The following is a 23,077-nucleotide window of genomic DNA, read 5'->3' as shown; positions in this document are numbered from 1 at the left end:
TCGCTTTTCTCTTGCTGCTTTCAAACTTGCTCCTTCTCTTCTGTGTTTGACAGTGTGATCAGAATATGTCTTGGAGTGGGTTTATTTGGATTTATTCTATTTGGAGTTTGCTGGGCATTTATGATTTGTGTATTTATGTTGTTTAGAAGATTTGGTAAGTTTCCCCCAACAATTTCTTTGAATACTCTTCCTAGACCGTTACCCTTTTATTCCCCTTCTGGAACACCAATGAGTCTTATATTTGGACTTTTTATATTATCTATCATATCCCTGTGGTCCGTTTCGATTTTTTCAATTTTTTTCCCCATTCTTTCTTTTATGCTTTCATTTTCCATTCTGTCATCTTCCAGGTCACTGATTCGTTGTTCAACTTCCTCTAGTCTTGTACTATGAGTGTCCAGAATGTTTTTAATTTGGTCAACAGTTTCTTTAATTTCCATAAGATCTTCTGTTTTTTTATTTGGTGTTGCAGTGTCTTCTTTATGCTCTTCTAGGGTCTTCTTGGTGTCCTTTGTATCCCGTACTATGGTCTCATTGTTCATCTTTAGTTCTTTGAATAGCTGCTCTAGGTGCTGTGTTTCTTCTGATGTTTTGATTTGGGTGCTTGGGCTTGGGTTATCCATGTTGTCTGGTTTTTTCATGTGCTTTATAATTTTCTGTTGTTTTTGGCCTCTTGGCATTTGCTTAACTTGATAGGGTTCTTTTAGGATTTGTAGACCAATTGAAGTCCTTATCTCTAATTTATCAGATCTACAGCTTCGTGGAGTACACTTTCTCTAACTAACCAGCAGGTGGCGTCCACGAGCCACCTGTTCTCCACAAGCCAGTTCTCCCCTGCTTTGCCTTTGTGGTGAGTGGGGGAGTGAGCCTTGTGGGATCCAATTGGTGTACCAAGCTTGCGTGTGTAGTTGGTGTTTCCTGCCCTGTATATGGGGCATGTTTCTGAGCGGTCAGGGAGGGGCGGTGGCTCTAACAATCAAATCTCCCTGGTGATCCTGGAGTTTTAAAGCTGCTGCAATAGTCTAATCCTTCAGTTCAGTCCTGCCACAGTTTGTCTCTGCCACTGACCCACAAGTCCTTGGTATTGGCGTATGGCTCCTGAGACTTGCTAGTGGGTCCCTCTTCCAGTCCGTGCACCCCCTGGTCCTCTGTTGAGGGATGACTGTGCTATGTCACAGGTGAGTGCCGTCCCCCCAGAGCGGTTCTGAGCTGCTGGGCTGTGTAGGGAGGCTCCCAGTCTGCTGAAATGATGGCTGAATGGGGCTGTGTTAATTCACACTGCTCCACCTTCCCAACTCTGGGACAATCAGCTGAGGTTGCAGGGAAGGCTAATGTCCACGCCCAGTTTTGTGGTGTGTGCCTGTTATTTGAAGCACTTCCGTCACACTGGGTTGTGTGGGGCAGCTGTGGGCTATGGGGCTGGCGATGGCCAGGAGTGTTTCCTGTCTACTAGGATGCTGGCTGTGAGCGGACACCCCCCCCCCTTTTCTTGGGAAGTTGTGGTGTTTAGTGAATTTTCTCAGCCACTGGATTATTGCCTTTTGTCTCAGAGCTCTCTTAGTTCTGTCTTGTCTTGACCTGCCCAAATTGCAAGCCTTTGAGGCTTTTTGTATTGGGCTTCTTAGAGTAATTGTTTTAGAAAAAGAAAAAAGGATTAAAAAAAAAAAAAAAAGGGCTCTCCTCACAGATCTAATGGGTTATTGAAATGCTAGGAGACAAACCAATTAGGGCCATTAAGGAAAGGTCCACAGGGCAGAGAGATCAGCTTTTCTTCGGGATTTGCATATGAGCCTCAGGGCCTGAGCTCTGCCCTTCCCCTTTCTATGTTCACCAGAACTCCAAAAATCCTCCGCTTTTATTTTGGAGTTTTTCGTGCTGTTTTTTTCTATGCCTGTCTCCTCTCTGCTGGGCTGGCTGCTCTCAGCTTCTCTGGTGTCTGGTCTCAGTCTATCTATGGTTGGAGTTTGGATCAGTAGAATGAGTTTCCGATAAGAGGTGCCACTGCAGTTCTCCCTTTTTTTTTGTTGCTATTGAAAATGGTATCTTTTTCTTGAGTGTCTCTTCAGTTTGTTCATTTCTAGCGTATAGAAACATTACTTACTTATGTGCATTGATCTTGTATCACGCTACTTTGCTAAATTTATTTTATTAGCTCTAGTAGCTGTATCATCGATTTCTCAGGGTTTTTCAGATATAAGATCATATCATCTGCAAATAATGACAGTTTTACTTCTTCTTTTCCAATTTGGATGCCTTTTATTTCTTTGTCTTGCCGGATTGCCCTGGCTAGCACTTCTAGCACAATGTTGAATAACAGTGGTGATAGCGGGCATCCTTGTCTTGTTCCTTATCTTAGAGGGAAGGCTTTCAGTCTCTCACCATTGAGTACTATGCTGGCTGTGGGTTTTTCATGTATGTTCTTTATCATATTGAGGAAGTCTCCTTCAATTCCTGTATTTTGAAGTGTTTTTATCAAAAAGGGATGTTATTGGCCTCTTAGGCTTTAATGTATTGGAATAGCTAGAAGTAAATACCTGAAACTACCAAACTCCAACCCAACAGTCTGGACTCCTGAAGACAATTATATAATAATGTAGATTACAAGGGGTGACAGTGTGATTGTGAAGACCTTGTGGATCACACCCCCTTTATCTAGTGTATGGATGAGTGGAGGAATTGGGATAAAAACTAAAGGACAAATGGTGGGATGGGGGGATGATTTGGGTGTTCTTTTTTCACTTTTATTTTTTATTCTTCTGGTTCTTTCTGATGTAAGGAAAATGTTCAGAGATAGATTGTGGTGATGAACGCATAACTATGTTATCATATTGTGGACAGTGGATTGTATACCATGGATGATTGTATGGTGTGTGAATGTATTTCAATAAAACTGAATTTAATAAAAGAAAAAAAAGGGGGGGGGATGTTGGATTTTGTCGAATGTTTTTCAGCATCTATTGAGATGATCATTTGATTTTTCTCTTTTGATTTGTTAATGTGTTTTAATACATTGATTGATTTTCTTATGTTGAACCATCGTTGCATGCCTGAAATGAACCCCACTTGGTCATGGTGTATGATTTTTTTAATATGTCTTTGGATTCAATTTGCTAGTGTTTTGTTGAGAATTTTTGCTTCTGTATTCATTAGGGAGATAGACTTGTAGTTTTCCTTTTTTTGTAGCATCTTTGCCTGGTTTTGGTATTAAATTGATGTTAGCTTCATAAAATGAGTTAGGTAGTGTTCCATTTTCTTCGATGTTTTGAAAGAGTTTAAGTAAGATTGGTGTCAGTTCTTTCTGGAAAGTTTGGTAGAATTCCCCTGTGAAGCCATCTGGCCCTGGGCATTTATTTGTGGGAAGCTTTTTGATGACTGATTGGATCTCTTTGCTTGTGATGGTTGATTGAGGTCTTCTGTTTCTTCTCTGGTCAGTCTAGGTTGTTCATATGTTTCCAGGAAATTGTCCATTTCCTCTCCATTATCCAGTTTGTTGGCATACAGTTGTTCATAGTATTCTCTTACAAGTTTTTGTAATTTCTTTGGGATCCCCAGTAATGTCATTTTTCTCATTCATTATTTTGTTTACATGGGTCTTCTCTCTTTATTTTTTCAGTCTTGTTAAGGGCTTGTCAATCTTGTTGATCTTCTCAGAGAACCAACTTTTGGTGTTATTTATCCTCTCTATTGTTTTTTTTGTTCTCTATGTCATTTATTTCTGCTTTAATCCTTGTTATTTCTTTTCTTGTACTTGGTTTAGGATTGGTTTGCTGTTCATTTTCTAGCTTCTTCGGTTGATCCATTAGTTCTGTGATTTTAGCTCTTTCTTCCTTTTTAATGTATGCATTTAGTGCTGTAAAATTTGCCCTCAGTACTGTTTTTGCTGCATCCCATAGGTTTTGGTATGTTGTGTGGTCATTTTCATTCGTCTCTATATATTTAGCAATTTCTCTTGCTATTTCTTCTTTAACCCACCAATTGTTTAGGAGCATGTTGTTTAATCTCCGGGTATTTGTGAATTTTCTAAGTCTCTGATGGTTGTATTCCATTGTATTCCATTGTGGGCAGACAATATGCTTTGAATAATTTCAGTTTTTCTAAATTTATTGAGGCTTGTTTTATGTCCTAGCATATGATCTATTCTGGAGAAAGTTCCGTGAGCACTAGAGAAGAATGTGTATGCTGGTGATTTGGGGTGTAATATTCTATATGTGTCTGTTAAATCCAATTCATTTATCCAATTGGTTTTCAGTTTCCTAATTGGTCTTATGTCTGGTTTATCTGTCTATAGGAGAGAGTGATGTGTTGAAGTCTCCCACAATTATTGTGGAAACATCAATTGCTTCCTTCAGTTTTGCCAGTGTTTGTGTCATGTATTTTGTGGCACCATCATTGGGTGCATAAACATTTATGATTGTTATTTCTTCTTGTTGAATTGCCCCTTATATTAGTATGTAGTTGCCTTCTTTGTCTCTCGTAACATCCTTGCATTTAAAGTCTATTTTGTCTGAGATTCATATTGCTACTCCTGCTTTCTTTTGGCTGTAGCTTGCATGAAATATTTTTTCCATCCTTTCACTTTCAATTTCTTTGTGTCCCTGTGTCTAAGATGAGTCTCTTGTATGCAACATATTGATGGTTCATTTTTTTTGATCCATTCTGTGAATCTATATCTTTTGTTTGGGCAGTTTAATCCATTTACATTCAGTGTTAATACTGTGAATGCATTTCTTGAATCAGCCATCCTATCCTTTGGTTTACGTTTGTCAGATGTATTTTTTTCCTTCTCTCTCTCAATGTCCTTTAATGTAGCCATACTGAATCTCTTTAGTACTGAACCTTTCTCCGTCTCTCTCTCTCCTTTCTTTGTTTCTCTGTCGTTAAGTCTCCCTTTAGTATGTCAAGTAGGGCAAGTCTGCTGTTAGGAAATTCTCTGCATTTGTTTGTGAAAAATTTAAGCTCTCTCTCAAATTTGAAGGAGAGCTTTGCTGGATAAAGAATTCTTGATTGGCTTTAATTATTATTATTGTTATTTTTATGTGTGTGCTAATGAAGGTGTCAGGGATTGATTTAGGTGATGAATGTACAACTATGTAATGGTACTGTGAACAATCAAATGTACGATTTGTTTTGTATGACTGCATGGTATGTGAATATATCTCAATAAAATGAAGATTTAAAAAATAAAAAAAAAAATAAAAAAAAAAAAAAAAAAAAAGAAAACTGTACATAGCCCAAGGTCATGGTTTGTCCTATATCTTTGTCTGGAAGTTTTATAATTTTAGTCTTTACATTCAGATATTTATTTCATTTTAGCTTAATTTTTTTCCATGGTATGGATTGAAGTTAACTTTTTTTCCTATGGATATCCAATTATTCCAGCACCATTTATTTTAAAGAGTATTTTTTTCCCACAGAATTTCTTTTTTCTTCTTTTCTTTTCTTTATTGTTATTATTATTATTTTTTGATGAATAGCAGCTGTCCATGAATGTGTGGGTCTGTCTCTGAACTATGTATTATTTTACATGTTTTGTTCTTTTTCAAAGTTTTTTTGATTATTCTAGATCCTCTATATTTCCATATGAATTTTAGAATCAAGTTATTAATTTCTACAAAAACACATGCTGAGATTTTGATTGGGTCTGCATTGAATCTTGAGATTAATTTGAGAAAATTGACAACAACATTGAATCATGAGTACAATATATGTCTCAGTATATTTAGGATTTTAATTTCTTTCAGCAATGTTTTATAGTTTTCAGTATATGGATCTGTCAGATGTTATCAGATTTACATAACTATTTCATATTTGTGAAGTACTTGTTTCTAAGTATTTCATATTTGGGTTGCTATTGTAAATACTATTTATAATATTAAATGTTACCTTTCAATTTCTGATGATTTGCTCCTGGTATATTGAAATAAAACTGTTTGTTAAATATTAAAAAAAAAAAAAAAGAATTCTTGATTGGCAATTTTTCTCTCTCAGAATTTTAAATATGTCATGGCACTGCCTTCTAGCCTCCATGGTGGCTGCTGAGTAGTCACTACTTAGTCTTATGCTGTTTCCTTTGTATGTGGTGAATTGCTTTTCTCTTGTTGCTTTCAGATTTTGCTCCTTCTCTTCAGTATTTGACAGTCTGATCAGAATATGTCTAGGAGTGGGTTTATTTGGATTTATTCTATTTGGAATTCGCTGGGCATTTATGATTTGTGTATTTATGATGTTTAGAAGATTTGGTAAGTTTTCCCCAACAATTTCTTTCAATACTCTTCCTAGACCTTTACCCTTCTCTTCCCCTTCTGGAACACCAATGAGTCTTATATTTGGGCGTTTTATATTATCTGTCATATCCCTGAGGTCCATTTCAATTTTTTCGATTTTTTCCCTATTCTTTCTTTTGTTCTTTTGTTTTCCCTTCTGTTGTCCTTGAGGTCACTGATATGCTGTTCAGCTTCCTCTAGTCTTGTACTGTGAATATTCAGAATCTTTTTAATTTGGTTGACAGTTTTTTTTATTTCCTTAAGATTGTCTATTTTTTTTATTTACTCTTGCAGTTTCTTCTTTATGCTCTTTTAGGGTCTTCTTCATATCCTTTATGTCCTGTGCCATGCTCTCATTGTTTGTCTTTAGTTCTTTGTTTAGTTGCTCCAAGTACTGTGTCTTCTGATCTTTTGAATTGGGTGTTTGGGTTTGGGTTATCCATATTGTCTGTTTTTTTCATATGCTTTAAAATTTTCTGTTGTTTTTGTCCTCTTGGCATTTGCTTAACTTGATAGGGTTCTTTTAGTATATGGTGGCTGATTTAAACACTTGTCTCCAATTTGTCATATCTGCAGCTTTGTGGAGTACATTTTCTCTAACCAGCAGGTGGCGTCCGCGAGCCACCTATTCCACTCAAGCCATTTCTCCCCAACTTTGTCTTTGTGGTGAGTGCGGGTGTGAGTCTTGTGGGGTCCAGTTGGTGCACCAAGTTTGTGTGTGTGGTTGGTGCTTCCCGCCATGAATGTGGGGCATGTCTGAGCGGTTATGGAGGGAGGGTGGCTTTAAAAATCAAATCTCCCAGGTGTTCCTGGAGATTTAAAGCGGTTGCAATAGTCTAATCTTTCAGTTCCGTCTCGCCACAGTTTGTCTCTGTCACTGACCCACAAGACCTTGGTATTGGTGTATGGTCTCTCAGACTTCACAGTGGGTCTCTCTTCCAAGCCGTGCCCTCTGCGGGGGGATGACTGTGCTACATCACAGGTGAGCACCGTCCCCCAAGGGAAGTTCTGGGCCTCAGGGCTGTGTAGGGGCGTTCCCAGCCTGCTGAAAGGATGGCTGAATGGGGCGTGTTAATTTCCCCCTTTACACAGAGCTCCGCCTTCTGAACTCCGGGACAGTTAGTTGAGGGTGTGGGAAAGGCTATCGTCCACACCCGATATTGTGGTGTGTGCATGTGTTGTTGGAAACACTACCATCACACTGGGTTGTTTGGGGCAGCTCTGGGCTGTGGCGCTGGCGCCAGGCAGGAGCATTCCCAGACCACCGGGAAGATGGCTATAAGGGGACGCCCCCCCTTTTCTTGGGCTGTCGTGGTGTTTCACGAATTTTCTCAGCCACTGGAGTTATTGCTTTGTGACTCAGAGCTACCATAGCTCTGCTCTTGTCTGGGCCCAAATTGCAAGTCTCTGGGGTTTTCTGTAATGGGCTTCTTAGAGTAATTGTTTTAGAGAAAGAGAAAAAGATAAAAAAAAAAAAAAAAAAGGAGGGCCCTCGTTGCAGATCTAATGGGCTATTGAAATGCTAAGAGACAAGGAGATTAGGGCTGTTAAGGAACAATCAACAACACAGAGAAATGGGCTCTTCAGACAAGGGAAGTCGCCCTCTGGATTTGCATGTGAGCCTGAATCTCTTTGAGCCCTGCCCTTCTCCATTCTGTGTTCACCAGAACTCCAAAAAGTCTCTGTTTTTATTTTTATTATTATTATTATTATTATTTTTACTGTTTTTGCTAGCCCTATCTCCTCTCCACCAGGCTGACTGCTCATGGATTCTCTGGTGTCTGGTCTCAGTCTGTGTTTGGAGTTTGGATCAGCAGTCTGAGTTTTCAATAAGAGCCACAACTGTAGTTCTCCCTCCTTGTTCCCAGCACCGATGGCCCCTCCTCCCACGGGACTGAGTTTGGCAGGGAGGGGCATGGGTCCTCTGGCCGTGAGAAGTTACAGATTTTGCTGATCTCAGCTGTTCCACGCGTTCGTGAGTGTTGTATGAAGTATGCCCAAAGTCAAATTGCTCTGCGGTGTCCGGTCCACACAGTTCCTGGCTTTCTACCTGTTGCCCTGGAGGCGTAACTAAAACCAACACATCACCACTCTGCCATCTTGCCCTGCCTTCCCAAGTAGGATTTTAAAAAGGGGAGAAAACCTCCCAAATTCTAGAAATGCTAAACCAAGCTACTCACATACCAAAGGTAAAAAGAAAGTTCTTGAAGGCAGCCAGAGTAAAAAGAAGCCTTACAAACAGGGAAACAAAGACAAGTATAACAGCAGTCTTCTTCTCTGCGACTATTAACGTCACCCGATAATGGACGGACTTCAAAAAGTACCAAAGGACCTTTACCCTTGTCCCCAAATCTAGTCTATTCATAATTCTATACCAAGCAAAAAAATATCTTTTAAAAATAAAGGCAAAATGAAGACTTTTTTAGAGAAACAAAAGCTGTAGAAATTATTGCCAGGACATCTACACGCCAAGAAATGTTAAAGGAAGTTCTTCAGGCAGAAAGAGTTCCATATAAAAATTTGTGTCCCACAAAGAAATGAAGAGACCCTGAAATGGTAAAAATGAGGGTAAATATGAAAGTCGTAGTTTTCCTTGCTTGTAATTGCTTTAAAAGATAAATCGTCTGAAGGAAAAAATAACACTGTATTTGGGGGTTTGTAGCATAAGAAGTAAAATATATGAGAACAATAACACAAAGCAGGAGAGAGAAGGAAATGGATATACATTATTCTAAAATTCTCATACTGTGCATGAAGTGATGTGGTACTATTTGAAAACTGCCATAAGTTAAAGATGCATGTTGTAAGCCCTAAAGCAACCACTAAAAAATATAAGTGAATAAAAGCCAGTAGTGCAGATAAAATGGCATCATAAAACACAATCGAAAAGAAGTCAGGAAAAGAGGCAAAAAGGAACAAAGAACAGATGAGACATATAGAAAACTACTAGCAATATATGGAAGTTTTAAATCCAACCATTCAATATTTACATTCAATGTATATGGTCTAAACACACCCCTGATTAACAGAGATTGATCAGATTGGATAAAAAAGCAAGACCCAACCCTGTATTGTCTAAAATACTTTAAATATAAAGATACAGGTAGGTTGAAATAACAGGAAAAAGATACACCACGTAAACCCTAATCAAAAGAAGGAAGTAATGATGACATTGATATCAAAGCAGACTTTGGGACAAGGATTATTACGAGGGGTAAATCGGACATCATATAAAGATGAATGGGGTCATTTTACCAAGAAAGCATGGCCAAAATGTGCATACATTCAACAATAGACTGTCAAGAAACATAAGCAAAACTGATAGAACTGAAAGGATAAATGCACATATCCAAAATTATTGTTGGCTGCATCAACACTCATCTCTCAAAAATTCCTAGAGCCAGTATACCAAAGGTTATTCTCCATTAGGCACCTGTCCTCCTTTTTTGTTTCTCACTTATACTGACTCAGCCATTCATGTGTGTCATTGTTTAGTCATTCACAGTGTATTTGAGGACTATCAGGGTGAACTGTGGGAGTAGAGAAATGTGCTGTTAATAGTTAGTAAGGCAGGGGTTCTCAAGAGAAACCCCAGAAGTGAAGTATGAAGTAAAATTAGCTAGTCAGGTTGCTAGAAACACATACAAATGCTGGGTATAGTGTTAAAAAATATTTGTACATGTATCTGTTTTTAAAAGTATGGCCAAGTTCAAAAGAAAGACTTGCAGTCCCTGTGTACTGTCCAGCGGAGTCGGAGGGAGGGATGGAAGCTGAACCAGGTGGCAGCTGCATTTTCAGGCTGCTGAGATGCAGAAATAAGTCTTAGGTCAACCCAAAGGAGTGCCCTAGAACTGAGACATCAGAATAAAAGCTGGGATTTCAGAGGGTTGGAAAATTCCTTAAAAGCAAAACAGAAAAACCATGCTCTGCAACCCCGAGAAATAGCTTGCCGTCTGCCTTGGGCTCCAAGTAATAAGGAAAAAAATATCAGAAATCAGAATCCCAATCCTGTTCTGATTGCACAACACAAAGTTGCTTTGAGGAAACTCATAAAACAGGGTGCAGAGAAGAAAGAACACACCTGTGAGAACGTTTACAACGATGGATTAGACACGCCAGGGAGCATCAGCAGATGCACCGTACGCACAGACACACACACACACGTGCAGAAACATGCAGGAGAATTTACACAGAAGTACAGGTGGTAATGATGTTAGTCCAGCTCCTCTCTGCAGCAGATGCCAGCACAGGGTTGCATGTGCAGGGATCCCAGTTGGATCCCCTGGCTTCCACTCTCCTCCTCTTTGCCACCACTGTGTAAAAGCAGCGCTGCGTCCTCCCGCTGATCACTCAGTTACGTCTGCTGGTATGGGGACGCCTCTATTCCTGGTCCCATGGTGCAGTGGTAACTTGTTCACTGGGACCTTTGCTGTGTCCCCTGGCTAAAGGGAGCCCCTTTGGGGACCAGGACTTCGAACCCTACAGAGTCCAGAGTTGCAGGGATCAGAGGCACAAAATCCCCCCGTGGGTTCTTGGCAGCCGACGGTGAGTGGGGCCACTCCTGCTCCCATCCATCAGCTCCCTGACCCGTGTGTCCTCCTCCTTGGAGATACGTGCACCTGTCGAGGTCTAATAACTGCCTCCTGCGTGGTGGCACCATGGTGTTTGAGCTGCTGCCTCAGTCGTGCCTCGAGAAGGCTGTTCGGTGTTGAGTGGACGCCCAGTGGATCCCATGGCAATGGCCTGCTCCAAAACCTCCTCCCTGGTCAGGTGGTGACGTGTGGAATCCATGCTTCCAGAGCAGGCATTCCACATGCCCCTGGGAGCGGGGCTGGCAGGCTCTGCGGGCAGGAAGGTCGGGCGGGCATAATTCTAAGGGGGGCTCCCCGAGATTCTTTCCCCTGCTTATTCACTCACACACTGATCAGGTCCTGCTGGGAAGAGAGTTTACAGGGTATGTAAAATCCTAGTCAGTCAATCTTAGGATACAGAGGTTATCTGGGTGGCCTGATCTAACTGCATGATCCTTTAAGACGGAAACCTTTCTCCAGCTGGTGGCAGAAGGGGGAGTCAGGGAGACTGAAGCACGAGCAGGATTTGAGTTGCTGCTTCTGACTTTGAAGATGGAGGGAAAACACAGGCCAAGGACTGCAGATGGCTCCTAGAAGCTGAGGACGAGTGCCAGCTGCCAGCCAGCAAGGAATTGGGGCCATTCGACCGTCAGCTTTATGGAACTGCATTCTGCCAACATCCGAGCGAGCCTGCCTGCAGAAGAGAGCTGCACAGCAGGCCCGAGACTGCTGTCCCTAGAAAGGCTTCCGTGCCAGGTGGGCCTGTGATTGTCATCTGGAAACTTCGGTTTTGGGAGGATTCCTACCATTTTCTGATAACATGGCTCATGGGCCCTAAACTATTTTTGCAAACAACGTGGTTTAGGCTGAACATCTGCCTTCCCCCCGGGACTCTGGAATTTTGCTACGTGCCTGGCAGATGGTCCCTACCAGACCAGCCCCCAGGAAAAGCCCTGGGTTCCCGCAGCCTGTACCTCCTGTAGTCTGTTCCTGCTGCAGCCCCCTCTGCCCCCCAAGCTGGCAACCTTCCATTTCACCCACTATTCCGAGGTGTGTTGCCCCAGAACCCAGGCTTACAGGCTCTGTGCTTCCTTCTTGGAAGGAAGAAGGTGGAGGGTGCAAGGTGCAGCCATGTGTCTTGCTCTGACGAGGGCACAGAGTCCACCAGGCCCCGACCACTGGATCCCTAAAACCTTCACTGTGGTCTCCAGACCCTGGGTCGTCATCAAGTTTGTCTCCCACACTTTGGGGCACACTTATCACACCAGCACTCCCCGTTCTGTGCAGCCAGCACGTGGTAGTCGCTCCCTTTCCATCCCTGCCAGGCCCAGCTCTTCCCCAGTGGGTTATGCTGGCGTTTGTCCCTGGGTGTCCACCTGGCTTCAGGAAGACGAGTGCAGGAAGCTCCTGCGGGGGCACCTGGTGCCGTGCGAGGGCGGCTCTGCAGCATCTTCCAGCTCAGAGGGTGCTGGTGAGGGACGTGGCGAGGAGTTGAACCCCAGCACCCTCAGGCATCCGTCCAGAAGTCCTTCTCCAGTTTTCAGGTCCTGGGTTTTCCCTACCAGAGCCTGACTTTTGCACAGCCGACCTGCCGTGGCTGAGAGTGAAGTGCTGGGAGGTGGATGACCCCCAGTCAGTTGTTTGGCCTGTGGTTAGGTTGTGCCGCCCTCCGATCACAGGTCATGATGGGGGTCTTCTCCCCCCGCAGGGCTCCGTTGTTCTCACACTCAGCTCTTAACCGCCTGTTAAGGGCTTTCAGTCTCCATTCCTCTTGGGCAGGACAGCAGGACAATTTAGCAGCCATAAGCGACCAACTCTGCTGCTTCTGTCGGTGTTTTTGCCTCTGTGCTTTCAAAGCGTCTGCCTCAGTGTACCTGCCACGGCATCTCCCGCCATCAGGACATTTTTCCAGGTCCCTCAGGAAAATCTCTGGCAATTGGTCCTGACCTGGACTGCATCCTTTCTGCCTGCCGAGAGGGCTGTGCACAAGTCCCAAGTCCCCTTCCTCCACCTGTTTTCTCAGACAATCCTGGGTGCCTCTGGGGTGAGTCCAGGTCCTCTGAGAAGCCAGCGCCAAGCTGGGGTTAGTGAAACAAGGATTTTATTAGGGGGAACACCTGTGTGAGAGGAAACAGGGCCAGGCTCGAGGTGTGTGTGTGTGCCCTGCTGCAGGGGGGAGGGAGAAGGTGGGTGGGCGCTCTGTCCCGGGTGGCTCTGTGGTCTCGGAGAGTTGGCAACGCCCTGGGGGTCCTTGTCTGCCTCCTATCATCGTCTGTTTCTCTTGAGTTACTTTATTCTAATTTCTTGCTCTGACTTGCCAGGCTCCATTTCATGTGTTAGAAGGGCCCTCCATCTCTGCTGCCAGCCTGGGCTGGATACCTCAGTCCCACTTGCAAATTCCCAGGGCAAGACTCTGGCCCAGTTTCAGCCATGTCCTGGAATTCAGTTCACAGTTACGTGAAACCTCTTTCTAAAGCGGGACATTTCCCTAAAAGGGAGACAGATCACAGGCCTGACACGGCTATACCTGTAACCTCTAATCTTTAACCGTCTGATTAGCAGTCTGCTTTCTTCTTAGCACGTTGTTCTAGTTTGCTAATGCTGCGGAATGCAAAACACCAGAGATGGATTGGCTTTTATAAAAATGGGGTTTATTTGGCTACACAGTTACAGTCTTAAGGCCAATGGCCTCCGGAAAACCTCTGTTAGCTGGGAAGGCACGTGGGTGGCGTCTGCTCCAAAGTTCTGGTTTCAAAATGGCTTTCTCCCGGGACGTTCCTCTCTAGCAAGCTTGCTCCTCTTCAAAATGTCACTCACAGCTGCACTGAGTTCCTTCTGTTATGTCAGCTCATTTATATGGCTCCACTGATCAACTTAAACCCACCCTGGATGGGTGGAGCAACACCTCCATGGAAATTATCCAGTCAGAGTCATCACCCATAGCTGGGTGGGGTGCATTCCAAAGAAACACTCAAAGAATTGCAGTCTGATCAATCGTGATAACGTCTGCCCATACAAGATTACATCAAAGATAATGGCGTTTGGGGGACATAATACATTCAAACTGGCACACACGTAGAATGTCTTTGAAGAATGATTCGGAAGGTCATGGTTCTTTCAGTAAAAGTATCTGAGAGGCACCTGTAAGATTTCCGTTGGTGACTAATTGGATTAGTTCAGTACAGTTGGTTTTTGTCACTGAGAAGCATTCTTAAGAGTAATTGCTGACCCTACGTTTTCTCCTTTACTTCTTCCTTGCTCTTTAATTTATTCAAAAGCAGATTAGTGTCAGATAAAATAAAAGGCTGTCTGGGAAACAAATACATCTGTTAGAAAACTTCACACTGAATTGGAAAGCCATCAGAGTCTTTGGTAGGTGATTCCAGCTTTGAAAAGGAGCTTCAAAACCCTTTTCCTTAAATTGCCAAGACAGTTGCATGGCCTCTGTTGTCATTTGTATTTAGACAAGTGCAGAAGCACCATATAAATGTATCCTGAGAGTGAACAGTGAGGGCTGGGATTAATTAGGCAGAGCTGACGTGGCGGAGCAACAACTGTCAAAGTGCCCAAGTGAAACGCATGTATTTATGCATAAGGGTATATAGTCTGCAGGCAGTTTTTGAATGTTTAGGTTGTGTTGGGGACTGTTAAAGGCGTTATGGGGGGAACAAATAGAATTCGTAGACTCTGTCCCTGAGTTCAGGCAGTGCACAGTCTCAGGAGAAAGACAGCATTAGTTCTAGCCTAATCCCCGCACATAGGCTCCTGCGAGTTGTTGAAATAAAAGTGGGGACACACATGGCCAGCCCGCACGTTGCCGCTTCTGAATCCTTCCTGCAGACCTCCCTGTGTAGACGGAAGCTTTTTTTTGTGTGCCCTGATAACGTCTTAAGTGAGTCTCAGGCCGGCACTTAGAGCCGCTTTGTGAGCTGCCCCATGCCCAATGTTCAGTGAACAGTTTTGCTAGGATACAAGGAAGGGGGAGGGTCTTAACTATAAAACTAAAGACCTTCAGCAGGAGTGGGGTGTCAAGAGAACAACAGGAGCACTTCTGAGAAATGCAGGAAAGTCAGATGTGGGTCTTCAAGACTGGAAATGAATGGCAGGGACAGACTTCTCTGTGTGGGAAACAGCCTGAGCTTGCTCTTAGATACACTAAAATAGCAGGCATATATTAGATATTAGAGAGTGTTCTGGTTTGCTAATGCTGCTGTTACACAAAATACCAGAAATGGATTGGCTTTTATAAAGGGGATTTATTAGGTTACAAAGTTACAGTTCTAAGGCCATAAAAGAGTCCGCACCAAGGCAAAAACATAAGTATATCTTCGCTGGAGAAAGTCCATTGGCATCCAGAAAACTTCCGTTAGCTCAGGAAACATGTGGCTGGCGTCTGCTTGCTCCCAGGTTGCGTTTCAAAATAGTGCTCTCCAAAATGTGTCTCTCAGCTGCTCTGAGCTCCTTCTGTCTGTGCCCTCTCTTTCAGAACTCCAGTGGTTTAGTTATAACCCACTCTGAATGGGCGGGGTCCACATCTCCATGGAATTAATTTAATCAAACGTTTCCACCCTAATCAACAAACTAATTAATCTGCCCTCCACAAGATTGCATTAAAGAACATGGCTTTTTTTCTGGGGGATATCATATATCCATACCTGTTCAGGGGGTCATTCAGTTAAAGGAAAGGAAGGAGGAAGGTATTTGTAAGCTTTGGTCGTATTTTAGACATGTGGGTGGGACATTTATGTAATCTGTGTATAATTAGGGTTCTATGTATTAGAACAATTACAGGTCCAAAAAAATGTGGGTGGGAAGGTGGGGAGATGCTTTATACCGACAACTTTTTAGGCATGTGTTCTAGTTTGCTAATGCTGCCGGAATGCAAAACACCAGAAATGGATTGGCTTTTATAAAAGGGGGTTTACAGTCTTAAGGCCATAAAGTGTTCAAGGTAAGTCATCAACAATCAGGTACCTTCACTGGAGGATGGCCAATGGTGTCCGGAAAACCTCTGTTAGCTGGGAAGGCACATGGCTGGCATCTGCTCCTGAGTTCTGGTTTCAAAATGGCTTTCTCCCAGGACGTTCCTCTCTAGGCTGCAGTTCCTCAAAAGTGTCACTCTTAGTTGCACTTGGGATATTTGTTCTCTCTCATCTTCCCTGGAGCAAGAGTCTACTTTCAAAGGCCATCTCCAGAATGTCTCTGTAAGCTGAAGCTCCTCTCAGTTCCAGTGCATTCTTCAAAGTGTCCCTCTGGGCTGTAGCTCCTCTTCAAAAGGTCACTCGCAGCTGCACTGAGTTCCCTCTGCCTGTCAGCTCGTTTATATGGCTCCACTGATCAAGGCCCAGCCTGAATGGGTGGGGCCACTCCTCCATGGAAATACTCAAAGAATTCCAATCTAATCAGCACTAAAATGTCTGCCCCACAAGACTGCATCAAAGATAATGGCATTTGAGGGACAGAATACATTCAAACTGGCACAGCATGTCAAAGATTTAAAATGTGGGGAAAGAGTATGTGATGGTTTGAAGCTGTATGTACCCCAGAAAAGATCATGTTCTTAAAGCTAATCCAGTCCTGTGGGTGAGAACTTTTTTAATTCTAAGCAGTCTGTTTTTATTTCAACAAGCAGATTTGATCTATTTACATAACATGAAATTACTGATATAGGTTAACTCATTTTTATCTTGTGTTTTTTTTTAATTCAGTTTTATTGAGATGTATTCACATACCATACAATCATCCATGGTGTACAATCAACTGTTCACAGTATCTTCATATAGTTGTGCATTCATCTCCCCAATCTATTTTTGAACACTTTCCTTACACCAGAAAGAATAAGTTCTTAAAAAAGAACTCCCACGTCCTTCCCCCCCCATCCCACCCTATTTTTCATTTAGTTTTTATCCCCACTTATCTACTTAACCGTCCGTACACTGGATAAAGGGAGTGTGATCTACAAGGTTTTCAGAATCACGTTGTCACCCCTTGTAAGCTACATTGCTATACAATCATCTTCAAGAGTCAAGGCTACTGGGTTGCAGTTTGATAGTTTCATGTATTTACTTCTAGCTATTCCAATGCGTTACAACCTAAAAAGTGTTATCTATATAGTGCATAGGAACGTCCACCAGAGCTACCTCTTGGCTCCATTTGGAATCTCTCAGCCACTGAAGCTTTATTTTGTTTCATTTCGCATCCCCTTTTTGGTCAAGAAGATGTTCTGAATCCCACAATGCTGGGTCCAGATTCATCCCCAGGAGTCATATCCTGCGTTGAGGCTGCCCCGAGTGGGTCTTAATCCTCTTACTGGAGTCCTCTGTAAGATGAAATTCAGAGAAGCATGCAGAGAAGCGGAGAGAGAAGGACACACAGAAAACAGAGAAACTGCAGAAACAGAGAGGAAGCCACTGAAGCCAGAAACTGGAAGCAACGAAACCTGGGAGAGAAGGGAGACACTAGCAGACGTGGGCCTTGAGGATGGCTGGTGGCCGGTCTTCGGGGAGAAAGCATCACCTGTTGATGCCTTGATTTGGACATTTTCATGGCCTCAGGACTATAAACTTATAAGTTAATACATCCCCATTGTAAGCCAACCCATTTTTGGTATATTGCATTTTGGCAACTTCAGCAAAGTAAAACAGAGTGACATTTCATCCCGAATAAATAAATACAAAATGAACGTGGAAGAGGAGAACATTACGTACATAGTCCTGGTTCAGAACCCCACATCATTTGCCCGTCCAAAACTGTCATTTAATATAGCCAAAGGCTTTTAGAAATTACTCTTTTGAGAAATTTCTTAAAAGGGAATTCATGCTTGGGCCAGTTTCACAAAGCAGCATGATAAGTCAGCTGCTGATGAATTCAGATTCTTGTAGTGAATTTGCTTCATTAGCTTAGTTTCATTATCTTTGGAAGCTTTTGCTGCCCCCTCCCCCCTCTCTCCCCTTATAGCTATGTGCCTCTTTATAAACATCATCTTTTTTGTTGCTTAATTTCCTTCTAGTTCTTACGGAATTAGTTGATCCCTGCTGATCAGTTTTCGGTATTTTCTTTCCCACATTTTATGCTTTCATTAAGTTTTATTAATGGTTTTTCTTATTCTTCCCCTTGTGAGCGTTGCCAGAAAAAAATGGGCTCGCTGCCCGATGTGCACAGGGATCAATTCTGTGACACCAGGGTTTCAAAGAGAGAAAGAGGTTTACTGCACGGCTGCCTGTAAGGAGCCTGGAGCAAGCCGAGATCTGTGTTGCCAAGTCAAAGGGTTTATAGTTTTTATGGGATTTAGACAAAAGGAGGTGGAGAGAGTAACACTGGCAGATACTGATTGATTGGTTGTGGTTAACTGGAAGTGTGTAAGCCCAGGCCTGAAGACTGGCAAGAGCTGGGGTAAGCAGTAGGTTACAGTTTACAGCTGTGTGGCGAATAGTTCAGTTAGCATAAGATGATGGGTGAAGAGACTAAGCTAAACAGACGGACTGTGAGAGCTGACAGAAAACCAGCTGGGACAAAAAGATTGTTACCTATTATAGCAGTGTTGTAAAACATAAGATAACAAGTAAGGGAATGGAAGCAAACTAAAATTACGCTTATAATGTATATATAATATACAGCGGCTACGAGGAAGTCTAGTTTTCCAGTTTATTTTGGTGTGATGTTACTGTGGTGGTTTGAAGCTGTATGTGCCCCCCAAAAACATGTTCTTCAATCTAATCCATTCCTTTGGGTGTGATCCTATTCTAAGTAGGTAAGACCTTTTGATGAGGCTACTTCAGTTAAGGTGTGGCCACCTAATTCAGGATGGGTCTTAGTCCTTTTTCTAGAGTCCTTTACAAATGGAATGAGTCGGGGGGGGAGGGTGGTGGTACAGAAGCCAGAAGCTGGAAACAATGAAACCCAGAAGAGAAGGGGGAGACCAGCAGATGCTGCCATGTGCCTTGCCATGTGGCAGAGGAGCTGAGGATCTCTGGCAGCCAGGCTTCAGGAAGAAAGCATCACACTGATGACACCTTGATCTGGACATTTTCTCGGCCTCAAATCTGTAAGCTAATAAATTCCCAGTGTTCAAGCCGAGCCATTTCGTGGTATTTGCTTTAAAGAGCCTAGGAAATGAAGCAGTTATCATCCTGTTCGAATTGATTCTCCCAGAAAGAAATAGCGACTCACAATAAGTCTTTTACATTTTTGCTCAGAGACCTGTATATCTAGAATTTTTGTATTTTAGCACTCCATGGGAGCTTACCTTTTCCTTTATATAATTTTTATGTAAATATTGCTATTTTCTGTGGTTAGGTCTTCAATCAGTGAACTGTTCTTATTTTTATTTTTGTAATAAAATTTATACACTTAGCCACCTTTATTGAGTGCTTATGATATATGCAGGTGCTGTTCTAAGTGATTTGTGTATGTAGTAACTCACTGAATCCTCTCTTGGTGAGGTAAGTACTGTTTTTATCCCTGTTTACGGGGAAGGAAACTGAGGCACAGAGAGGTGAACTAGGTGCCATAGCAGGCAGTGCCCCTCAAGTGACTGGATGGGGCAGTGTTTGGCTCTGAAATATGGTCATTGACTCATGCAGCGAACTTTTCCCTTGTGTCATCCACGTTTGCCCTCCTCTGGTTCCTTCTCCATGTTCCCTCTGCCACAGGACCTTTTGTGTGCTAACCCTTACTCATCCTTCAGATTTCAGTTCACTCGTCACGTCCACACAGAAGCTGCCCGCGACCCCTCAGACAGACCACCACCCCCTCCCGCCCCCAACCCCACACGTCCCTCCCAATTGCACTGACCATGGCTGGACGGTGCACTATTAACGTGTGACTTGATCAGTCTGTCCTCCCCTCTAGAATAAAGTTCCCTTCGGGGAGGGACCTGGTCTGTTTTCACCCACCACTGAGTCCTTCTCATCTCGCACGCTGCCTGGTATGTGAGGAGGTGTTCAGTAAATGTTGAATGAATGAAGAAAAAAAGGTTGTGAAGAAAGGAGGAAGGAACAAAAGGTTTATTATATGCTCACCACATTCCAGGTTCTTTACGTACAGTATACCATTTGGTCGTGGTGTCAGCTGGAAATAAGTTTTATTTTAAGCAACAGAAAACCCAACTGCAGAGGTTTAAACAAACAGGCTGTTTGCTTCACATAATGAGAGCCCTGGAGGAGGCCCTGTGGGGCTGGTCTGACTGCCAGCAAACACCGTCAAGGTCCGTGGCTCGATGTTCCGTTGTGCCCCACCATCCTTGGTGTGCCACTCTTCGTGCCCCCTGCCTGCACCACAGGCAGGAAGTGAGGGAAGAACCAAGAAATGCCGAGATTTCTTCTTGCAAGGCTTTGTCCTTTTGTTTGGCGAAAGAAGCTCTTCCAGGGATTTCCGCTGATACCTCATGGACCAGAACCGTGTCCCACAACCACTCTTAGCACTAAAGCAGGAAAGACAAGACATTGAGTATCATGCTTTGCTGGCTCTGAAGCCAGGCAGGCCAGGGAGAAGGTGGCTGGAAATGGGGTGCTGGATGAACCAATCTCCAGCATCCTCCAGCACCACTGTGATAGCCCCAGAGCTCAGCACTGCGTCTGGCATACAGCCGGCGCTGCATGAAGTGTTATTGAATAACAGCCCTTGGGGAGAGATGATACCAACTTTCTTTTGTAGAAGAAAAGACTGAGGCTTAGAAAAGTTCTCTGATTTGCCATGAGGTCACACTCTCGTTAACAGTACAGCTGAGATTCAAATTTAGGTGTTTCTTATTCTCAAGGACACACTCTTATCTAAAATGGTAGCCTATGAGTTGGCTGAAACAAGTTTGGCACTATGATAATCCTGTCAAAATGCCAAAATAGCCTAGACATTGGATTTTCTGGTGTTGTATGGGTAGGAGGTTTGCTGTGTAAGTAGCAGGTTTGGAATTCTTCATACCTCTTCAAAAGTACAACGTAGAGATTTTATTTTATTTATTTGTATTTTTATTTATAATGTACTCTTAGAGGAGGGAAGCAAAAGGAACTTCCAGGAGGGGAAGGCTGTCCTGAAGTGCCTGGTGTTCCTTGACTATCTGTTCCTATTTAAGAATAAGGCACTAAAAGCAGTTTGGAAGAAGTGCCCTTGGCAGGGGTTATGACAGGTCTTGCATGGGGTGAACTCCTGGCAATTTCAGTAGGGGGAAGTGTCAATGTCTGTAACTCTTTTCTCTTCGAAATTGGCGTCATTTTCCCCAGGAAGGAATGCTCTGGTCTCCTTGGCTGGGGGGTACAAACCAGGCTTCCAGCATTCAGGGGCCAGGTGGGGAAGGGACCTGGATGGGGGGGGGGGGGTGTACGTGGGGGTGGGGTGGAATCAATCTCACCATATGACATAGACTTCGATTTAATACCCCTGTTTTCAGTGAGTTTCCTACATTTATCCTTCACTGTCTTATAGATTCTGTAACTCACCTTATCCAGAGAGGCTGGGCAGCCCAGGAAGTGAGAGGGAATGGATTTTTAAAAGCCTGTCCTCCTTTGTTGATATTCTCACAACCATGGAGGATTGACAGTTTGGTATACCGAGCCCTCTGTCTTGGAGCTTGCCCTTATGGAACTGGTTCCTGCAAAGAAGAGGCTAAACCTGCTTATAATTCTGCCTAAGTGTCTCCTCCTGAATGCCTCTTTGTTGCTCAGATGTGGCCCTCTCTTTCTGGCTAAGCCACTTCAGCAGGTGAACTCACTGCCCTCCCCTCTACATGGGACCAGACTCCCAGGGGTGTAAATTTCCCTGGCAATGCAGGATATGACTCCCGGGGAGAATCTGGACCCGACACCGTGGGATTAAGAACATCTTTTGCCCAAAAGGGGGATATGAAATGAAACGAAATAAAGCTCCAGTGGCTGAGAAATTTCAAATGGAGTTGAGAAGTCACTCTTGTGAACATTCTTATGCACTATATAGATAACCCTTTTTAGGTTTTAATGTGTTGGAATAGCTAGAAGTAAATACCTGAAACTATCAAACTGCAACCCAGTAGCCTTGACTCTTGAAGCAGATTGTATAGCAATGTAGCTTACAAGGGGTGACTGTGTGATTGTGAAAACCCTGTGGATCGCACTCCCTTTATGCAGTGTATGGATGAATGAGTAGAAAAATGGGGACAAAAAACTAAATGAAAAATAGGGTGGGATGGGGGGGATGATTTGGTGTTCTTTTTCTTTTATTTTTTATTCTTATATTTGCTTTTTCTGGTGTAAGGAAAATGTTTAAAAATGGATTGGAGTGAGAGAACCTAAGATGGTGGCTAGGTGAGACAGGGCAAAAAAACACCTCCTTGAAAAATACTAGATAAAAGCCAGAAAGTGACCCAGAACACCAGTTCCAGCGATGCACCAGCTGGACAAGGTCTGCTAAATCCACGGGGACCGTGTATTTGGTGAAACCGGGACTCTGCATTCTGAAACGAGTGAGTGAGCCAGCTGAAAGTCCGGCGGCCTCTCTGCGGTGTGGGAAAACACTGGTTTGGTGTTTGGAGACAGACTAGTTCGTTTTTTTTTAAAAAAAACCCGGGAGCGGCTGCGGATAGGGCGGTGAGAACCGTGCAGTGAAGCGCGGCAGGAACAGGCCTTGTGAACGCCTGAATATCTGGCGTGGAAGGTAGCCCTTCCTGCACCCGCTACTAATTGTCTCGGAGTGGGGAGGGCAGAGGTTAGCCAAAAGGAGAAAGAAACCGCTCCCCTTGCAGCCATTTTCCTGGCGGGTTGGGGATGCTCCTGCCCGGGGCCGGAGCCACAGCCCAGAGCCACACCAAGGGTCCCAGTGTGACAGGGAGTGTTTCCTGCAGCACCGCGCACACACCACAATATCGGGCGTGTACAGTGGCCCTTAGTGCAGCCACAGCTAATTGTCCCAGAGCTGGGAAGGTGGAGCTGTGCGTAAAGGGGGAAATTAACACGCCCCATTCAACCATCTTTATAGCAGACTGAGAACGCCCCTGCATGGCCCAGCGGCCCAGGGCTTCCCTGGAGGGCCAGCATGCACTTGTGACGTGTCACAGCCTTCCCTCAGCAGAGGTCCTGGAAGAGCATGGCTGGGAAGGGGGCCCTGCTTGGAAATCCCAGGGACTCTACACCAATGCCAAGGATTTGTGGGTCAGCAGCAGAGACAATCTGGCGAGACTGAAATGAAGGTTTAGACTCTCACAGCAGCCTTAAATCTCCGGGAACATCTGGGAGGTTTGATTATTAAAGCTGCCCTGCCTTCCTAACCGCTCAGACA

General features: G+C 43.7%; 1 protein-coding gene across 7 annotated transcripts in view; it reads left to right on the top strand.

Annotated features, from left to right (window-relative positions):
- WASF3 (WASP family member 3) overlaps positions 1–23,077 on the top strand; it is a 140,793-nt gene that overhangs the window by 78,729 nt on the left and 38,987 nt on the right. The gene's annotated exons all lie outside the window — the stretch shown is intronic.

This window comes from Choloepus didactylus, chromosome 12 (assembly GCF_015220235.1).
Source record: "Choloepus didactylus isolate mChoDid1 chromosome 12, mChoDid1.pri, whole genome shotgun sequence".
NCBI classification, from domain to species: domain Eukaryota; kingdom Metazoa; phylum Chordata; class Mammalia; order Pilosa; family Megalonychidae; genus Choloepus; species Choloepus didactylus.
The sequence above is the reverse complement of the archived record's forward strand: the minus strand, read 5'-3'. Positions and strand labels throughout refer to the sequence as shown.